The sequence below is a fragment of the Oryctolagus cuniculus genome, chromosome 3 (assembly GCF_964237555.1).
Source record: "Oryctolagus cuniculus chromosome 3, mOryCun1.1, whole genome shotgun sequence".
NCBI classification, from domain to species: Eukaryota; Metazoa; Chordata; class Mammalia; order Lagomorpha; family Leporidae; genus Oryctolagus; species Oryctolagus cuniculus.
In genome coordinates, this window is record NC_091434.1 from 75,196,275 (window position 1) to 75,216,974 (window position 20,700).

Sequence of the window (20,700 nt, forward strand, 5' to 3'; positions counted from 1 at the left end):
CCTCCCACCCACAACCCTCCCCTTTCCCACTCCCTCTCCCCTTCCATTCACATCAAGATTCATTTTCGATTATCTTAATATACAGAAGATCAGCTTAGTATACCTTAAGTAAGGATTTCAACAGTTTGCTCCCACACAGAAACATAAAGTGAAAAATAATAGATGATTTTTTTTAAATGATGATGAAATCAGATCAGACCTATTGTCATGTTTAATCCCAGTGAGAGTCAAGTTGGGAGTTGATAGTTTCTTTTCTTTTCTTTTCCTTTTTTTTTTTTTTTTTTTTTTTTTTTTTTTTTTTACAGAGGATCAGTTTAGTATGCATTAAGTAAAGATTTCAACAGTTTGCACCCCCATAGAAACACAAAGTGAAATATATTGTTTGAGTACTCGTTATAGCATTAAATCTCAATGCACAGCACATTAAGGACAGAGATCCTACATGAGGAGTAAGTGCACAGTGACTCCTGTTGTTGACTTTACCAATTGACACTCCTGTCTATGGCATCAGCAATCCCCCTATGCTCCAGTCATGAGTTTCCAAGGCTATGAAAGCCCTCTGAGTTCTCCGATTCTTATCTTGTTTAGACAAGGTCATAGTCAAAGTGGAGGTTCTCTCCTCCCTTCAGAGAAAGGTACCTCCTTCTTTGAAGACCTGTTTTTTCCACTGAGATCTCACTCACAGAGATCTTTTGCCAGAGTGTCTTGGCTTTCCATGCCTGAAATACTCTCATGGGCTTTTCAGCCAGATCGGAATGCCTTTAGGGCTGATTCTGAGGCCAGAGTGCTATTTAGGACATCTGCCATTCTATGAGTCTGCTGAGTATCTCACTTCCCATGTAACACAAACCTGTATTTCATTTTAGCTCTGAGCATCTAGTCCTGTTGATGATGTTTTAGTAAGGCACACTGAAAATAATTACTGCTCTGTCAGACCATTCGTTCATCTTGTATGTTATTCTAGCAGCATGTAAAAAAGATATAAATTATTCCTAAGGCCCTTTATACTGATATTTATTATAACCAGTCTGCAAAATAAAATCATGTTCAATCCAACATAACTGATTCACATGCGCATGAATTTCTTAGAGCCAAAAATTAATTTTTTAGGTTAATTTGATGCTCAGCATAATATTAAAGCAAGATGAGCTGCAGGAACAAGTATTATCTCAAGGGAGGGAGAAACTGCATACCAGCCAGAGCAGTGGGGACCTTTGCTGCAACAGCATTTGATGCAAACAGGAAAGGAAATATGAATAATTGATAGTTATAAACAAGCAACAGAGGAAACATTACTCCCAGCTCTCTTCTCTACCACTCTGAGAGCTACATCTACATTAATATTTAATATCTCTCAGCAAAAGTTAATTTTAAGAGACTTATGAGTCACCTATAGTGTTTGGGTCATGTGTTTTAACTGGGATTGCATTAAATACATTTCAATGAACACTTTAACAAATTACATAATGGACAATAAGTATATAGGAAAGATTCAAGGTTTGTTAATACTTTTGAAAACCTGGTAAAACAGCAAAACTTATTCCAATCTTTGCTTTTGTTTTAGTTTGTATAAATCAAAATATCTTCAAGTTTATTCAGTTATATTCTTTTCATGTAAATATAATTCTCTAAAATGCTATCACTATTCGTTTATATTTTCAGTGATACAAGAAATTTAAAATTTGTGGAAAATATGTAAATATCTAGATAATATTAAGAACCTTTACTCATTAAGTTGTATTTACAAATAATTTGAAACTTAACTTGGATTTCCCTATGGTGACAAAAAAATAACTTATTTGTGGCTGGCCCTTCAGGTGTTGAAAAATCTCAAGATTCATGCTTGTGTTTTTTTACATTCCTTTCCTTCACTATTCTGCTTAGTGAAAATACTTTGTGCCTTTTTTCTGCTCTTAGAATACTCTTGAGAAGTGAAAATTCTTATATGGGAAAGAACTACATCTTGCTCATGTAAGGAGAGATTGTAAAACCAATTGTGAACAGGAATTCCATCTAAAGGAACTGAAAAGGGGTGGGGGTGGGTGTCTCCACACAGAAGATGCAGATAACTATACCCAGGCTCTTATCTCATAAGAATGGATGTTTGTATTGCTTCCAACTGTTGAACTTTTGACAACTTGCTACAAAAGACAAGAACATGAAAACTTTCATACGCCATAGCACCATGCTCAGGCATGGATACAGAACAAACAGCTGCTAGAAAAAAGGTTATTTTATCAAATCCCAGTGTGCAATACTGACTGTGGAAGCACAAAGATAGGGATGCCAGAGATGGTTAGTGTACCTTACTGATGTGTAAGACCAATCTTAGTCTTTCAGAAATTCAGTGGGGATAGTTTATTCTCTATTCATGGTCACCATTCATTGCATTCAATTAATTGTTGGTAACAAAGCAAGAAATTTATAATCAGAAACCAAAGAAAATGAGTAACCATAAGTGATATTTTCTTTAGGACATAAGAATTTGAACTATACTTGACCTACTCATGCCCTTAAAATACAGGACAGGGGAGCCAGTACTGTGGCAGAGTAGGCCAAGCCTCCGCTTGTGACGCCGGCATCCCATATGGGCACAGGTTTGTGTCCCAGCTGCTCCTCTTCTGATCTAGCTCTCTGCTCATGGCCTGGGAATGCAATTGGGCCCCTGCACCCACGTGGGAGACCCAGAAGAAGCTCCTAGCTTCGGATCCACCTGGATCCAGCTGTTGTGTTCATCCGTGGAGTTATCCAGAGGATTGAAAACCTGTCCTCCTATCTTTCCCTCTCTCTGTCTTTAACTCTGCCTCTCAAATAAATACATAAAATATTTTTTAAAAATATTGGTCAAAGGGATCTACATCAGATGTGTTTTAAAATGTCTTATGTGGAACATAGGAAAGTCTCCCTGTCACACACAATTAAAGAAGAATATATACTATATTTCACTCCGGGTAACTCATGTTAGTGTATTAGAGACTGGCAGGAGGCCTGAGACTGATACTCATGGCAATAACAATAACCATCATGTTATCATTTTTCTGATGCTTCCATAGTCCAATCACAATGCCACATCAAAATACCATATACTGGGTGGCTTGAACAAAAGGAATATATTTCTAACAGTTATAGACTATGGAATATCCAAGATTTATGTTCCAGCAAATTACATTCCTGGGTAAAATTTCTTTCCTGAATTTTCCTATTTGCATAGGAAATTTATGCACAAGAGAGGCCTTCAAATAGTGTACAAAAATGTACATTATGAAAAACTATGCATATATTTCATTTTTTCTATGGCTTAGTAGTATTCCATAGCATATACATACCATAATTTGTTTGTCTACTCATCCATATATGTACATCTGGCTTGATTCCATATCTTAGCTATTGTGCACTGAGCTACAAAAACATGCAGGTGCTATTAACTCTTTTATATGCCAATTACATTTCCCTTGGGTAAATTCCAAAGAGTGGAATTGCCGAGTTATAGGTCTATCTATATTCAGCTTTCTAAGGTATCTCCATACTGTCTTACACAAAAGCTGCACTAGTTCATATTCCCACAAACAGTGGGTTAGGGTATCTTTTTCCTCCACATTCTCACCATCATTTATTTTTTATTGATTTCCATATGAGAGCCATTCTAACTTAGGTGAGGTGAAACTTCACTGTGTTTTTTTATTATTTAATAAATGTTAATTTACAAAGTGCAACTTTTGTATTGTTGTGGCTCCCACCCCAACCTCCCTCCCTCCCGTGGCCCTCCTCTCTCCCACTCCCTCGCCCATCCTGCCCTTCATCACTTTTCAATTACCTTCATATACAGAAGATCAACTTAGTATATACTAAGCAAGGGTTTCAACAGGCTGCCCTCACACAACCGCACAAGGTATAGGGTATTGTTCAACTAGTAGTGTTGTTTTTAAGTTTCATTGTAAAACACATTAAGGACAGAGATCCTACGTGGGGAGCATGTACCCAGTGACCCCCGTTGTTGATCTAACAATTGGCACTCTTATTCATGACGTCAGCAATCACCCGAGGCTCTTGCCATGAGCTGTCTAGGCTATGGAAGCCCCTTGAGTTCACTAACTCTGAACTTGTTTAGTCAAGGCCGTATCACAGTGGAGGTTCCTTCCTCCCTTCGGAGAAAGGCGCCTCCCTCCTTGATGGCCTATTCCTTCTGCTGGGGTCTTGTTCTCTTGTTCACCAGGATCTTTAATTTAGGTTGTTTTTGCCATTGTGTCATGGCTTTCCATGCCTGTGAGACTCCTATGGGCCTTTTAGCCAGATCCGAAGCCCCAAGGGTTGATTCTGAGGCCGGTTCACTGTGGTTTTGATTCGCATTTCCCTGCTGGCTGGTGATCCTCAGCATTTTCTCAAGTGTCTGTTGGCAATTTGTATTTCCTCTTTAGAAAAATGTCTGTTCATGGGGCTGGTGCTATGGCACAGTGGGTTAATGCCCTGGCCTGCAGCACCAGCATCCCATATGGGCACCAGATCTAGTCCCGGCTGCTCCTCTTCCAACCCAGCTCTCTGCTTTGGCCTGGGAGTAGCTTTGGCCTGCTTTGGCAGTAGAAGATGGAGTAAGTCCTTGGGCCCCTGCACCCACGTGGGAGACCCAGAAGAAGCTCCTGGCTCCTGGCTTCAGATTGGTGCAGCTCCAGCCATTGCAGCCATCTGGGGAGTGAACCAGTGAATGGAAGACCTCTCTCTCTGTCTCTCCTCTCTCTGTAACTCTTTGAAATAAATAAAATAAATCCTTAAAAAATGAAAAATGTCTGTTCAAGTGCTTTGCCCATTTCTTTACTGGATTGTTTGTTTTGTTGTTGTCTAGAAGCTTCTTAGCTTGATGTAATCCAATTTGTCTATTTTGGCTTTGATTGCTTGTGTTTCTGGGGTCTTTTCCAAGAACTCTTTGCCTATGCAAATATTGTGCAGAGTTTCCTCAGTGTTCTTTTCTAGTAATTTGATGAAATCAGGTCATAGAATTAGGTCTTTGATCCACTTTTATTTGATTTTTTATAATTTGTAAGGCAGGGGTCTTATTTCATACTTCTGCATGCAGAGATCAAATTTTCCCAGACCACTTATTGAAGAGATTCTTCTTCCACCAGGGATTGCTTTTTGAAATTTTGGCAAAGATTAGATGATGCAGTTGCATGGACTGATTTCTGGAGTTTCTATTCTGTTCCACTGGTCTACATGTCTATTTTTGTGCTAGTACTCTTTTTGATTATAACTTCCCAGTAATGTTTTGAAATCTGGTATTATGATGCATACAGCTTTGTTTTGTTTTGTAAGATTTCTTTACCTATTCTGGTTTTATTGTGCTTCCATATGATTTAAGTATCATTTTACCAGATCTGAGAAGAATATCCTTGCTATTTTGTTGAGATCACATTGAATCTATAAATTGTTTTCAGTAGCATGGACATTTTGATGATATTAATTCACGCAATACATGAACATGGAAAATTTTCATTCATTTTATTGTGTCTTCTTCTATTTCCTTTTTTAATGTTTTGTAATTTTCATCATAGGGATCTTTCACCTCCTTCGTTAAATATATTCCAAGATATTTAATTTTTTCTGTAGCTATTATGAATGGGATTGATCTTACAAGTTCTTTTTCAGCAATGGCATTGTCTGTATATACAAAGGCTATTGATTTTTGTGTATTGATTTTATATTAACTGCCACTTTAGCAAACTGTTTTATGAGTTCCAATATTCTCTTTTTTTTTTTTTTTTTTTTTTTTTTTTTACAGGCAGAGTGGACAGTGAGAGAGAGACAGAGAGAGAAAGGTCTTCCTTTGCCGTTGGTTCACCCTCCAATGGCCGCCGCTGCAGCCGGCGCACCGCGCTGATCCGATGGCAGGAGCCAGGATCCAGGTGCTTTTCCTGGTCTCCCATGGGGTGCAGGGCCCAAGTACCTGGGCCATCCTCCACTGCACTCCCTGGCCATAGCAGAGAGCTGGCCTGGAAGAGGGGCAACCGGGACAGAATCCGGCGCCCCGACCGGGACTAGAACCCGGTGTGCCGGCACCGCAAGGTGGAGGATTAGCCTATTGAGCCACGGCGCCGGCTCCCAATATTCTCTTAGTGGAGTCTTTTGATTATGTTATAAATAGAATCATGTAATCTGTGAACAGGGATAATTTGACTTCCTCCTTTCCAATCTGTTTCCCTTTGATTTCTTTTTCTTCCCTAATGGCTCTGGCTAAACTTCCAGGACTATATTGAATAGCAATAGTGAAAGTTGGCATCCTTGTCTGGTTCTGGATCTTAATGGAAATGCTGCCAAATAATTCCCCTTTCAGTAAGATATTGGCTGTGTGTTTGTCATAAATCAACTTGATTGTGTTGAGGAATATTTCTTATATACTCAATTTGCTTAAGTTTTTATCATGAAAGGATGTTGTATTTTATCAAAAGCTGTTTCTGCATATTGATATAATCATACGTTAGACATTGTGCTTCAATATATGATTTATGACTGGCCTATATCACCTTTGTTATTTTTTAAATATTGAAACACACTCGTCCAAGAGCTAATGAATCAGAACATATAAGAATGGAGTCTCCAAATAGACAGTGAAAACCTCTACCGCAAAATTATGACCTAGTTGTCCTAGGAATATCAAGTATTCTTGGGGTTTTTCTTTTAAAAATGATGGAAATTCTAAATAAGACATTTGGTAAAAAATTTTAGTAATTAGACTTAGCTTTATGTATTTCACTTTATCCTGAGTTGTAAGTTTAGTCAGATCTATTATAAAGTTATAATAGAAACAGCAACTAAAACTCTGACAGAAATCTATTTAACTTCAGGACACTAAAACCACAGCCAATATCACAAATCTAAAGAAAGACTGTAGGTAAGAAGTAGAAATTTGTAAGAAAGCACACTTCAGAATTTTTGTCCAAAATAAATTTTAAATACCTCTTAACTCTTATGCTCATAGTTAGAAGGGATACAATTATCTTGACCTAAAGAAGTCAAGGCTAGTGTAGAAAGATAAAGTTGTGACAGCCTCAAAGTTGGGGAACCATTCTGAAGCTTAAAATGGCAGCTTTCAGGGGCCGGTATTGTGGCATAGTAGGTTAAGCAGGCACCTGCAACACTGGCATATCATATGGGCCCAGCTCATATGTTCCAGCTGCTCCACTTCTGATGCAGCTCTATGCCAATGGTCTGAGAAAAGCAGTGGAAGATGGCCAAACAGCTTGGCTCCCTGCCAATCATGTGGAAGACCCAGATGAAGCTCCTGGCTTTAGATGGCACAGCTTTGGCTATTGTGGCCACTTAGGTAGAGAAACAATGGACGAAGGATCTGTGTGTGTATGTCTGTGTGTGTGTCCTTCACTCTCTCTGTAAATGACTTTCAAATAAATAAATAAATCTTTTTTAAAGATGGCAGCTTTGGATATCTAAGATGGCTGAATGAAAAAGACATGATTTTGACCACAGGAAGATAATAGAAGAAAAGGAGAGGAACTCTATTTCCCGAAGAAGCTTGGAGAGATGTTTGCAGGGGAAACTACAGAAAGAAGAAAGATGTCATGGAGCAGTGGGGGCGGCATAATCACACAGCAGCAAGTAAAACACCATGGGCAACTCTTACAGCTGGTGACTGAAAGAAACGCCATCTTCTTTGAGTGGGGTGAGAAGAGCCTGTAGCAGCCCATGTCACTGGTGATATTGCCTGTAGGAGAAAATTCATATATCACACTGACTTCAGTCCAGCCTGGAGTGCCACCATGAAGGGAGAGCACATTGCTTTTTCCCCAACCCCCTCATAAGGGTACCCCATGACTAGCAGGGAAGAAGCACCATCTTAATAAGGCAAGTAGAGAATGCTGTGATCTGCATGCAACCAGGAATTATATTGGAGGGAAAAATACACAGTTCCCATTAACTTTGAGTCTGGCCTGGGGAATTGGGTGCAGAAAAGGGACCCAGTTAGACCTGTGAGCTATAACCAACAGCTGTATGCCAACAAATTGGAAAATACAGGAGAAACAGATTCCTGGACAAATTCAATCTACCAAATTTGCGGCATGAAGACACTGAAAACTTAAACAGACCAATAACCAATGTGGAGATAAAATCAGTAATAAAGACACTCCCCATAATAAAAACAAGACAAGATGGTTTCATTGCAGAATTCTGCCAGGATTTTGAAGAACTAATTCCAATTCTTCTAAGCTTTTGAAATCAATTGAAAGGAGGAACTCCTCCCAAACTCCTATGAGATCAGCATCACTTTTATCAGTAAACCAGAAAAAGATAAAACAAATAAAAAGAATTATAAACAAATATCCCTGATGAACATATATGCAAAAATTCTCAAAAAACAGTAGCTAATTGAATCCAACAACACATCAGAAACATCATTCACCCAGACCAAGTGAAATTAATCCCTGGTATTCAGGGATGATTAACATACATAGATCAACAAATGTGATATGTCACATTAACAAATTGAATACAAAACATATGAAAAATCTTTAGACAAAATACAACATCCTTTCATGACAAAAACCTTAAGCAAATTGAGTATAGAAGGAACATTTCTCAACACAATCAGGCAGTTTATTACAAACAGTCAGAATTATATTCAGTGGGGGAAAGTTGAAAGCATTTCTACTAAAATCTCGAACCAGTTAAGGATGCCTTCTTTCACCATTACTATTCAGTAGAGTCCTGGACGTTTTAGCCAGAGCCATTAGGCAAGAAAAAGAAATCAAACAGACACAAATTGGAAAAGACAAAGTCAAATTATCCTGTTGTCAGATGACATGATTCTATGTATAGGAGAACCATGAGGCTGCACTAGCTATTGGAACTCATTAGAGAGTTTGCTAAAGTTGCAGGGTATAAAATTAACACACAAAATCAATAGCCTTTGTATACACAGATAATGGCATGGCTGAGAAAGAACATTAAGAGCAGTCTCATTCACAATAGCTACAAAATTTTAAAAACCTTGGATTAAATTTAATCAAAGAGGTGAAAGATCATTATGAAGAAAATAAGTAAAATAAAGTAGAGAAATAGAAGAAGACACAATAACATGGAAAAATCTTCCACATTTGTGGATTGGAAGAATTAATATCATCAAAATGTCCATTCAACTAAAAGCAAATTACAGATTCAAAGCAATAAATTCAAAATAAACAATCTACTCAGATCTAGAACAAACGATGCTAAAATTCATACAGAAACAAAGGAGTTACTAAATAGATAAAGCAATTTTACATAACAAAACAAAACCAGAGGCATCACAATACCAGATTCAAGACATACTATACGAGAGTTATAATAAACACAGCCTGGTATTGGCACAAAAATAGACATGTAGACCAATGGAACAGAATAGAAACTCCAGAAATCATCAATCAACTAATCTTTGATAAAGGAGCTAAAATGAATCTTTGGAGGAAGGACAGGCTCTTCAACAAGTGGTGCTTTGATAATCAGCTCTTCTTATTCAGAAGTATGAAACAAGACCCCCACTTTACACATTACACAAGAATCAGCTCAAAATGGATCAAGGATATAAATCTATGATATGATATCTTTAAATTACTAAAGGAAAACATAGGAGCCACTTTGCAAGAACTTGGAATAGGCAAAGACTTCCCAGAAAAGACCCCAAGACATATCTAGGCAATCAAAGCAAAAATAGGCAAATGGGATTACATCAAGCTAAGAAGCTTCAGCACTGACAAGGAAACACTCAGGCAAGTGAAGAGATGACTGACAGAACTTGAGAAAATATTAGTAAGCAATGAAAGTAATAAAGGAAAAATATTCAGAATCTATAAAAGGCTCAGGAAACTCAACAACAAACAACAAAAGAAACAATCCAGGCATGAAATGGGCAAAGGACTTGAACAGACATTTTTCAAAACAGTTAATAGATGTCTGACAAAATGCTCAAGATCACTATCCATCAGGAAAATGCAAGTCAAAAACCACAATTTGTTTTCACCACAACCCAGTTATACTGGCTCTCATAGAGAAACCTATAAAAAAATAAATGATGGTGAGAATGTGGGGAAAAAGTTATCCTTATCTGATGTAGGATGGAATGTAAACTAGTATAATCATTCTGGAAGATACTATGGAGATACCTTGAAAGCTGAAAATAGGTATACCATATGACCTGCAATACAACTCCCGGGAATTAACCCAAACAAACTGAAATCAGCATATTAAGAGTTATTTGTACCCCCATGTTTACTGCATTTTAATCCACAATAGCTAAGATATGAATCAAAACAGATGCCTCTCAACTGATGACAGGATAAAATTGGAGAGAGAGGGAGAGAGAGAGAGAGAGAGAGAGAAGAGAGAATGAGAATATATAATAGAATATTAGCCACACAAAAAGAATGAAATCCTGTCTTTTGCAACAAAATGGATGTAACTGAAAACATTAATACTTTGTGAAATAAGCCAGTCCCAAAAAGACAAATACTGTATATTGTCCCTGATCTGTAGTAACTATTAGAGTACGAAAAAAGTAACAATTATTTGCACTGCTATCCATTAAATTATTATTGTGCATAAGCTTTTGAGAATTGAGTTAAAGCCTAAATAAATGTATTATCTTATAAATGCACAGCAAACATTCAGATGCTGCATTCTCATTTGTTCTATTTAATTGAAAGAAAATATATATGAATAACTGACAAAAAACTGTATTTGAGTGAAATGGTCATTTTTCCAATGATTTATGGCTTATAGATGTCATTTATATTGCCAATGAATTATAGTCTTTTTGCTTTTTACTTTTTAAACTTCTTATTTGGTGAAGTGTTAAGCTTTTTTACTATAAAATAAATTTAAAATATGCTATTTCAAAACTGAAAAAATGAAAATTAGAAAGTAGGAGAAAATGACATAGGTAAGGAATAGCATTTTGCTCTTAAGCTTGTATTTTCAAATGATTGAATCTGCTAAAATTAAAATTAAAATAAAAATGAAATTAAAAATCAATAGCCTTGGTTTACAACAACAATGTCATGACTGAGAAAGAAATTGTTACATAATTCCCATTCACAATAGCTACAATAATTTTAAATACCTTGTCATAAATTAACCAAGGATGTGAACCATCTCTACAATGAAAATTACAAAGCATTACAGAAACAAATAGATGAAACACAATGAAATGGAAAAATCTTCCATATTCATGAATTGAAAGAATATGATCAAAGGTCCATACTTTGCAAAGCAATTTACAGATTCATTGCATTGCCAATTAAAATACCAAGACATTCTTCTGAGATCTGTATAAAAATAACTCCAAAATTCATATGGATTCATAAGACATGCCCAATAGCCTAAAAATCCTAAATAATAATTTTGAATCCAATTTCAAGACGTATTAATGGAGAGTTCTTATGAAAACAACACGGTATAGGAAAAAAAAACTATCAAACAATGGGACTACAGACCCTAGAAATTAATCTACCATCTACAGCTAGCTACCCTTTGACAATAGGGCTAAATCACTTCTTGGAGAAAGGACAGTCTGTTCAACAAATGGTGCTGTGAAAATTGGATCTCTTCATGCAGAACTACCAAACTAGACCACAGTCTCACACCCTCTACAGAACTCAACTCACAGTGGATAAAGAATCCAAATTTAAGACCTGAAACCATCAAATAAATAGTGGGAAACATAGTGCAAACACTACAACACATTGGCATAGACAATGACTTCTTAGATAAGATCCCAGAAGCACCAGCAATAAAGGCAAAAATAGACAAATGAAACTACATCAAGCTAAGAAGCTTCTGCATAGCAAAGGAAAGACCCAACAAAGTAAAGAGACAGCCAACAGAATGGGAGAAAATATTTGCAAATTATATATCTGACAAAGGATTAATATCCAGGAGATATAAGAAGCTCAAGAAACTCAACAACAACAAACAAGCAATTCAGTTAAGAAATGCACTAAGGATATGAACAGCTGTTTTTGAAAGGATGAAATGCAAATGGTCAGCTGACACATGAAAAGATGCTGAGGATAACTAGCCATAAAGAAATTACAAATATCACCACAGGGAGGTTTCACAGTCAGAATGGCAACATCCAAAAATAATAAATATCAAGTGCTGGCAAGGATATGCGGAAAATGGTACCCTAATGTACTGTTGGTAAGAATGTAACTTTATACAACCATTATGGAAGACAGTATGGAGATTGCTCAGAAATCTAAAAATAGATCTACCATATGACCCAGTCATCCCACTCCTGCAAATTAACCCAAACAAAAAAATCAGCATATGAAAGAAAGAGTTGTCTGTACACCCATGTTTACAGAAGCCCAACTCTTAATAGTGAAGATAAGGAATCAAAACACATGTCCAACAACCAATGCCTAGATAAAGAAATAATGATGGAATATACTCAGCTGTTAAAATGAATGAAATCCTACTATTTGCAAAAAAAAAATGAATACAACTGGTGATCCTTATGCTTATTAAAATAAGCCAGTCCCAAAATGACAAAAATTGGGGCCAGTGTTGTTGCACAGCAAGTTAATCTGCCACCTGTATCACCAGTATCTCTTATGGGTACCAGTTTGAGACCCACATGCTCTGTTTCCAATCCAGCTCCATGCTAGAGCACCTGGGAAAGCAGAAGAAGAGGTTCCAATTTCTTTGGCCCCTGAATTTACATGGGAGACCCAGAAGAAGCTTTAGCCTAGCACAGCCCTGACCATTGCAGCCTTTTGAGGAATGAACCAGTGGATGAAGTTATCTGTCTCTGTGCGTCTCTTCCTTCTCTTTCTGTAACTCTGTCTTTCAAATAAATAAAAAATCAACTTTTTAAGAAAAGACAAATATGTTTTCCCTGGTTTGTGGTGACTAATTGGCAGTGTATAAAAATGTAATGTATATGTGCAAAATTTTCATTCCGAGATTTGATTTTTGTTTATGGCTCTTATCTACACTCTTGAGGAACAGTGGTTTTCTACTTACTGCTTGTTGAATTTTTTATTTCATGGAAGGTTAAGTTTGTGATTATGAAGAAAATTGAAAGTATGTGTTTTTGCTTGTAATGCCTCTTTTTATATGATTTAAAAGATAACTCATTAATGTAATCATTTTGAATCTGTATGATGGATATTTTGTGCATAAGGCATAATTTGAATGACATATAAAACCAAGTAGTGGGAACAAAAGTACAGATAATAAAAAACAATACAGTGGGAAATTACAACAAAAGGCAGCAGTATGTGTATTGCATGTTGTGGCACAGAGAGTTAAGTTGCCACTTGAGAGACCAATGTCCATATTGGAGTAGAAGCCCCAGTTTGAGTCCCTTCTACTCTGCTTTTCATTCGTTTCCTCCTAATGTGCCTGGGAAGCAGCAGATGATGACTGTTCCACCCATGTGGGAGAAACAGAGGTAGTTCCTGACTCCTGCTTTGGCATGGTCCAGCTCCAGCTGCTGTACCCATTTTGGAAGTGAACCAGCAGATGGAAGATATTTCTGTCTTTCACTCTGCCTTTCAAATAATCAATTTTTAAAAAAGTAAAAGGCAATATGGGTTGAATAGAGATGAGAAGATAAGAGTAAATAATTAATAATAAATGATACCTTATCAATATATTGGGATATCAACACTTTTCTTATTTTTAATTATTTAGAGAAACACAACTTCAAATAGCAATGAAATAATCTCTACAGCATTAACAGAATGACTAAATTTTTAAAATACTTACCACAAGTTTTTCAAATAAATGAAGCAAAAACTCTTATTACATGTAAGGGTACAAATTTATACATATATCTGAAAATATACTTGCTTGTATGCATTAATTATACATATTTGAGAATATGATTTCTGTCATAGAATACATTTGTATCCACACATAAACATGTACATATATATTAATATACCTATATGTAAATGAAGATTTATGGTCATAAAATATGTGAATGTTTATAGATTCTGTATTAATAAGAACCTCCCATAAGAAACAATTAAAATATTCATTAAAATGAGAAATAATAAATATTGTGTTATCAGTATACAAAAATACTAGAAGCAATAAGAAAAGACAGCTTACTGAAAGTGCAACATCATGGAATATCTCACAAATTCAGTGATGAGTAGAATACAATGTGAGAATTATCATATAAGGCTCAACAACTTCTTTATGTGCTAGAATATCTAACAGAATGCTGACTTTTGGAGAGTTTTGACTTACTGGGGCACAAGAGAAAATTCATGGGTACTGAAAATAGGTTTATAAGGGAATATAAATACATGTACTTGAATAGTGTGATATTCTTATATTTTTATACCCTAATAATGTATTTAACAAAAACCTAACCTCTGTTCACTGGGATCAGCCACCATATGCAAGCAGCTACAATTGTTATGTTGACTTAACACTGTTCCTTGGTTCCAATCTGCCTTTGGTTCTTGAAAATTTCTTTTCATTTCTTATAAGCTTAACCTTGCATTCAAAACGATTTAGTAAATTTCAGTTAACATGCATTTTATGTCAGGATTTTTTTTCCAGACCATCTGGTCATCTGATTGCTGAGTACTAAATGGACACTAAATGATTTCCTGTCCACAAATCTACTGGACATTTGCCTGAAAATTATAAAAAGGTCATTCTGATGGAACTTAGGCCTTCACCATATCTGATAAAACTAATGCCTCTCTTTTCTGAGGCCTACCAAAGCAACACTAAAAATGCCTAAAAAAAGTAGCAGGGAATTGGAAAAATAAGGAGACTCATTAAGACTGAGACTTATTTGTAAGTTCAGATAATATCTTAATTCTCTTCTATGAAACTAATTATTGGGTGATCATTGAACCATTTGCCTACTGAATTGTAATGCATTTTACTAACAACACAAAGTTATTTGAGAACTTAAATATATCATAAATGCATTAATAATTTATCTTTGGAAAAATGACATGAAATGAAGAATGCAAATATGAACAGCTCTTTCTCTAACTTGCAATGAGTATAAAGCTTTCTTTTCTTTATTAACTGGAGAATTCATTCTCTTTATGGCCTGAGACCAGAATTTATCAATGAGCATGATATCTACTGTTCCTAAAGAAGTTTTCTCTTTGGCACATTCTTGCTTCTTTCCCTTAGATATACATCTTTTTTTTAACTTTTATTTAATGAATATAGATTTCAAAATGTACAGCTTATGGATTACATTGGCTTCATCCCGCTCAATGAATTCACTCCCATCCGCAACCCTCCATTTTCCGCTCTCTCTCCCCTTCCATTCATATCAAGATTCATTTTCAATTTTCTATATATACAGAAGATCAGTTTAGCATACATTAAATAAAGATTTCAACAGTTTGCACCCACATAGAACACAAAGTGAAACATAATGTTTGAGTACTTGTTATAGCATTAAATCTCAATGCACAGCACATTAAGGACAGAGATCCTACATGAGGAGTAAGTGCACAATGACTCCTGTTGTTGACTTAACAAATTGACACTCTTGTTTATGGCATCAGTAATCTCTCTATGCTCCAGTCATGAGTTTCCAAGGCTATGGAAGCCTTTTGAGTTCACCGACTCTTATCTTATTTAGACAAGGTCGTAGTCAAAGTGGAGGTACTCTCCTCCCTTCAGAGAAAGGTACCTCCTTCTTTGAAGACCTGTTCTTTCCACTAGAATCTCACTCACAGAGATCTTTCATTTAGGTTTTTTTTTTTTTTTTTTTCCCAGAGTGTCTTGGCTTTCCATGCCTGAAATACTCTCATGGGCTTTTCAGCCAGATCGGAATGCCTTTAGGGCTGATTCTGAGGCCAGAGTGCTGTTTAGGACATCTGCCATTCTATGGGTCTACTGTGTATCTCGCTTCCCATGTTGGATCGCTCTCCCCTTTATTTATTCTATCGGTTAGAATTAGGGTTAGAATTAGCAGGCACTAGACTTCTTTATGTGATCCCTTTGACTCTTAGTCCTTTCATTATGATCAATTGTGAACTGAAATTGATCACTTGGACTAGTGAGATGGCATTGGTACATGCCACCTTGATGGGATTGAACTGGAATCCCCTGGTATGCTTCTAACTCCACCATTTGGGGCAAGTCAGCTTGAGCATGTCCCAGATTTTACATCTGTTCCCACTCTTATTCCCACTCTTATATTTAACAGGATCACATTTCAGTTAAATTTCAGCACTTAAGAATAACTGTGTGATAATTACAGAATTAAACCAGTCATATTAAGTAGAACAGACAAAAAAAATACTAAGAGGAATAACGTATTAAGTTGTTCATTAACAGTCAGGGCTATGCTGATCAAGTCACCGTTTCTCATAGTGTCCATTTCACTTCAACAGGTTTCCTTTTTGGTGTTCAGTCAGTTGTCACCGATCAGAGCGAACATATGGTATTTGTCCCTTTGGGACTGGCTTATTTCACTCAGCATGTTGTGTTCCAGATTCCTCCATTTTGTTGCAAATGACTGGATTTCATTGTTTCTTACTGTGGTATAGTATTCTGAAGAGTACATATCCCATAATTTCTTTATCCAGTCTACCGTTGATGGGCATTTAGGTTGGTTCCAGGTCTTAGCTATTGTGAATTGAGCTGCAATAAACATTAGGGTGCAGACCGCATTTTTGTTTGCCAATTTAAACTCCTTTGGGTAAATTCCAATGAGTGGGATGGCTGGGTTGAACGGTAGGGTTATATTCAGGTTTCTGAGGAATCTCCAGACTGACTTCCATAGTGGCTTAACCAGTTTGCATTCCCACCAACAGTGGGTTAGTGTCCCTTTTCCCCACATCCTTGCCAGCATCTGTTGTTGGTAGATTTCTGAATGTGAGCCATTCTAACCGGGGTGAGGTGAAACCTCATTGTGGTTTTGATTTGCATTTCCCTGATTGCTAGTGATCTTGAACATTTTTTCATGTGCCTGTTGGCCATTTGGATTTCCTCTTTTGAAAAATGTCTATTGAAGTCCTTGGCCCATCTCTTAAGTGGGTTGTTTGTTTTGTTTTTATGGAGTTTCTTGATCTCTTTGTAGATTCTGGTTTTTAACCCTTTATCTGTTGCATAGTTTGCAAATATTTTTTCCCATTCTGTCAGTTGTCTCTTCACTCTCCTGTTTCTTTTGCAGTACAGAAACTTCTCAATTTGATGCAATCACAATAGTAGATTTTGGCTTTGACTGCCTGTGCCTCCCAGGTCTTTTCCAGAAACTCTTTGCCTGTGCCAATATCTTGAAGGGTTTCTCCAATGTTCTCTAATAACTTGATGGTGTCAGGTCATAGATTTAAGTCTTTAATCCATGTTGAGTGGATTTTTGTGTAAGGTGTATGGTGGGGGTCTTGCTTCATGCTTCTGCATGTGGAAATCCAATTTTCCCAGCACCGTTTTTTGAATAGACTGTCCTTCCTCCAGGAATTGGTTTTAGATCCTTGATCAAATATAAATTGGCTGTAGATGTTTGGGTTGATTTCTGGTGTTTCAATTCTGTTCCATTGGTCTATCCATCTGTTTCTGTACCAGTACCATGCTGTTTTGATTACAACTGCCCTGTAGTATGTCCTGAAATCTGGTATTGTGATGCATCCGGCTTTGTTTTTGTTGTACAAGATTGCTTTAGCTATTCGAGGTCTCTTGTGCCTTCATATGAATTTAAGCATCATTTTTTCCAGATCAGAGAAGAATGTCTTTGGCATGTTGATTGGGATTGCATTGAATCTATAAATTGCTTTTGGGAGAACGGACATTTTGATGATGTTGATTCTTCCAATCCATGAGCATGGAAGATTTTTCCATTTTTTGGTATCCTCTTCTATTTCTTTCTTTAAGATTTTGTAATTCTCATTGTAGAGATCTTTAACATTCTTGGTTAAGTTTATTCCAAGGTATTTGATTGTTTTTGTGGCTATTGTGAATGGGATTGATCTTAGAAGTTCTTTCTCAGCCATGGCAATGCCTGTGTATACAAAGGCTGTTGAATTCTGTGCATTGATTTTATATCCTGCCACTTTGCAAAACTCCTCCATGAGTTCCAATAGTCTCTTAGTAGAGTTCTTTGGATCCTCTAAGTAAAGAATCATATCGTCTGCAAAGAGGGATAGTTTGACTTCTTCCTTCTCAATTTGTATTCCTTTAATTTCTTTTTCCTGTCTGATGGCTCTGGCTAAAACTTCCAGAACTATGTTAAATAGCAATGGTGAGAGTGGGCATCCCTGCCTGGTGCCAGATCTCAGTGGAAATGCTTCCTACTTTTCCCCATTCAATAGGATACTGGCCATGGTTTTTTCATAAGTTGCTTTGATTGTATTGAGGAATGTTCCTTCTATACCCATTTTGCTTAGAGTTTTCATCATGAAAGGGTGTTGAATTTTATCGAATGCTTTCTCTGCATCAATTGAGATAATCATATGGTTTTTCTTCTGCAGTCTGTTAATGCGGTGAATCAGATTGATTGATTTGCAAATGTTGAACCATCCCTGCATTCCAGGGATAAATCCCACTTGGTCTGGGTGGATGATTTTTCTGATGTGTTGTTGTATTCTATTCGCCAGAATTTTATTGAGGATTTTTGCATCTATGTTCATCAGGGATATTGGTCTATAATTTTCTTTCAGTGCTGCATCTTTCTCTGGCTTAGGGATTAAGGTGATACTGGCTTCATAGAAAGAATTTGGGAGGATTCCCTCTTTTTCGATTGTTCTGAATAGTTTGAGAAGAAATGGAATTAGTTCTTCTTTAAATGTCTGGTAGAATTCAGCAGTGAATCCATCTGGTCCTGGGCTTTTCTTTGTTGGGAGGGCCTTTATTACTATTTCAATTTCTGTTTCAGTTATGGGTCTATTTAGGTTTTCTATGTCTTCATGGTTCAATTTTGGTAGACTGCATGTGTCCAGGAATCTATCCATTTCTGATAGGTTTTACTGTTTGCTGTCATACAAGTCCTTGTAGTAATTTCTGATGATTCTTTTTATTTCTGTGGTGTCTGTTGTTACGTTTCCTTTTTCATCCCTGATTTTATTGATTTGGGTCTTTTCTTTTTTTAGTTAGATGAGCCAATGGGGTGTCAATTTTGTTTATTTTTTCAAAAAACCAGCTCCTCGTTTGGCTGATTTTTTGTAATGTTTTTTTGGATTCAATCCTGTTAATCTTCTCTGATTTTAATTATTTCTCTTCTCCTACTAGATTTGGGTTTGGTTTGCTGCAGTTTTTCTAGGTCCTTGAGATGCACTGAAAGCTCATTTATTTGGTGCCTTTCCAATTTCTTGATATAGGCACCTATTGCTATAAACTTGCCTCTCAATACTGCTTTTGCTGTATCCCATAAATTTTGATATGTTGTGTTGTTATCCTCATTTACTTCCAGAAAGTTTTTGATTTCTCTTTTGATTTCTTGAATGACCCAGTGTTCATTCAGGAGCATGTTGTTCAGTCTCCATGTGTTTGCATATTTTCTAGGGTTTCCTGAGTTGCTAATTTCCAGCTTCATTCTGCTGTGGTCTGAGAAGCTGCATGGTATGATTCTAATTCTTTTGAGTTTGCTGAGACTTGCTTTATGGCCTAGTATGTGATCAATCCTAGAGAAGGTTCCATGCACTGCTGAGAAGAATGTGAAGTCTTTAGATGTAGGATTGAAAGTTCTGTAGATATCTGTTAGATCCATTTGGGCAATAGTGTCGATTAAATCTGCTGTTTCCTTGTTGATCTTTTGTCTGGGTGATCTGTTTATTTCTGAGAGTGGAGTATTGAAGTCCTCCAGTACTATTGTATTGGAATCTAAATCTCCCTTTAAGTCCCTTAACATATCTTTTAAATAGACCGGTGCCCTGTAATTAGGTGCATATACATTTATAATAGTTACATCTTCCTGTTGAATTGAACCCTTAATCATTATATAGTGCCCCTCTTTGTCTCTCTTAACAGTTTTTGTATTAAAGTTTATCTTGTCTGATATTAATATGGCTACACCTGCTTTTTTTTGGTTTCTGTTGGCATGGAATATCTTTTCCCAACCTTTCACTTTCAGTCTGCATGCATCTTTGTTAGAGAGATGTGTTTCTTGTAGGCAGCAAATAGTTGGGTTTTGTTCCTTAAGCCAATCAGCCAATCGGTGCCTTACCTGAAGAGTTAAGTCCATTTACGTTTAATGTGACTATTGATACATAGTGACTTCACCCTGCCATTTTCTGGGAGATATTTTCTAGTATATGCTTTGAGCTTTCCATGCTCTTTTACTGGTAGGTTTTCTTCCTTTACTTTCTTTCATATTGATGGCCATGTTTTTGTGTTTCTGAGTGTAGCACATTTTTAAGTATCTTTTGCAGGGCTGGACGAGTGGCGGCAAAGTCTTTCAATTTCTGTTTGCTATGAAAGGTCTTTATTTCACCTTCATTCACAAATGAGAGCTTGGCAGGATATAATATTCTGGGCTGGCAATTTTTCTCTCTTAGCACCTGTAGTGTTGCCATTCCCTCCTAGCCTGTAGTGTTTCTGATGAGAAGTCTGGTGTGAGTCTAATTGGAGATCCTCTGAGATTAATCTGACATTTCTCTCTTGCACATTTTAGGATCTTTTCTTTATGTTTCACTGTGGTGAGTTTAATTACAAAGTGTCATGGTGAGGATCTCTTTTGGTCATGTTTACTAGGTGTTCTAAGAGCTTCCTGTACTAGGATGTCTCTGT

At 36.6% G+C, this 20,700-nt stretch overlaps 1 long non-coding RNA gene across 2 annotated transcripts in view; it reads right to left on the minus strand.

The window, feature by feature from the left end:
- The window catches only part of LOC127491606 (uncharacterized), a 140,491-nt gene that overhangs the window by 56,101 nt on the left and 63,690 nt on the right, over window positions 1-20,700 (minus strand). The gene's annotated exons all lie outside the window — the stretch shown is intronic.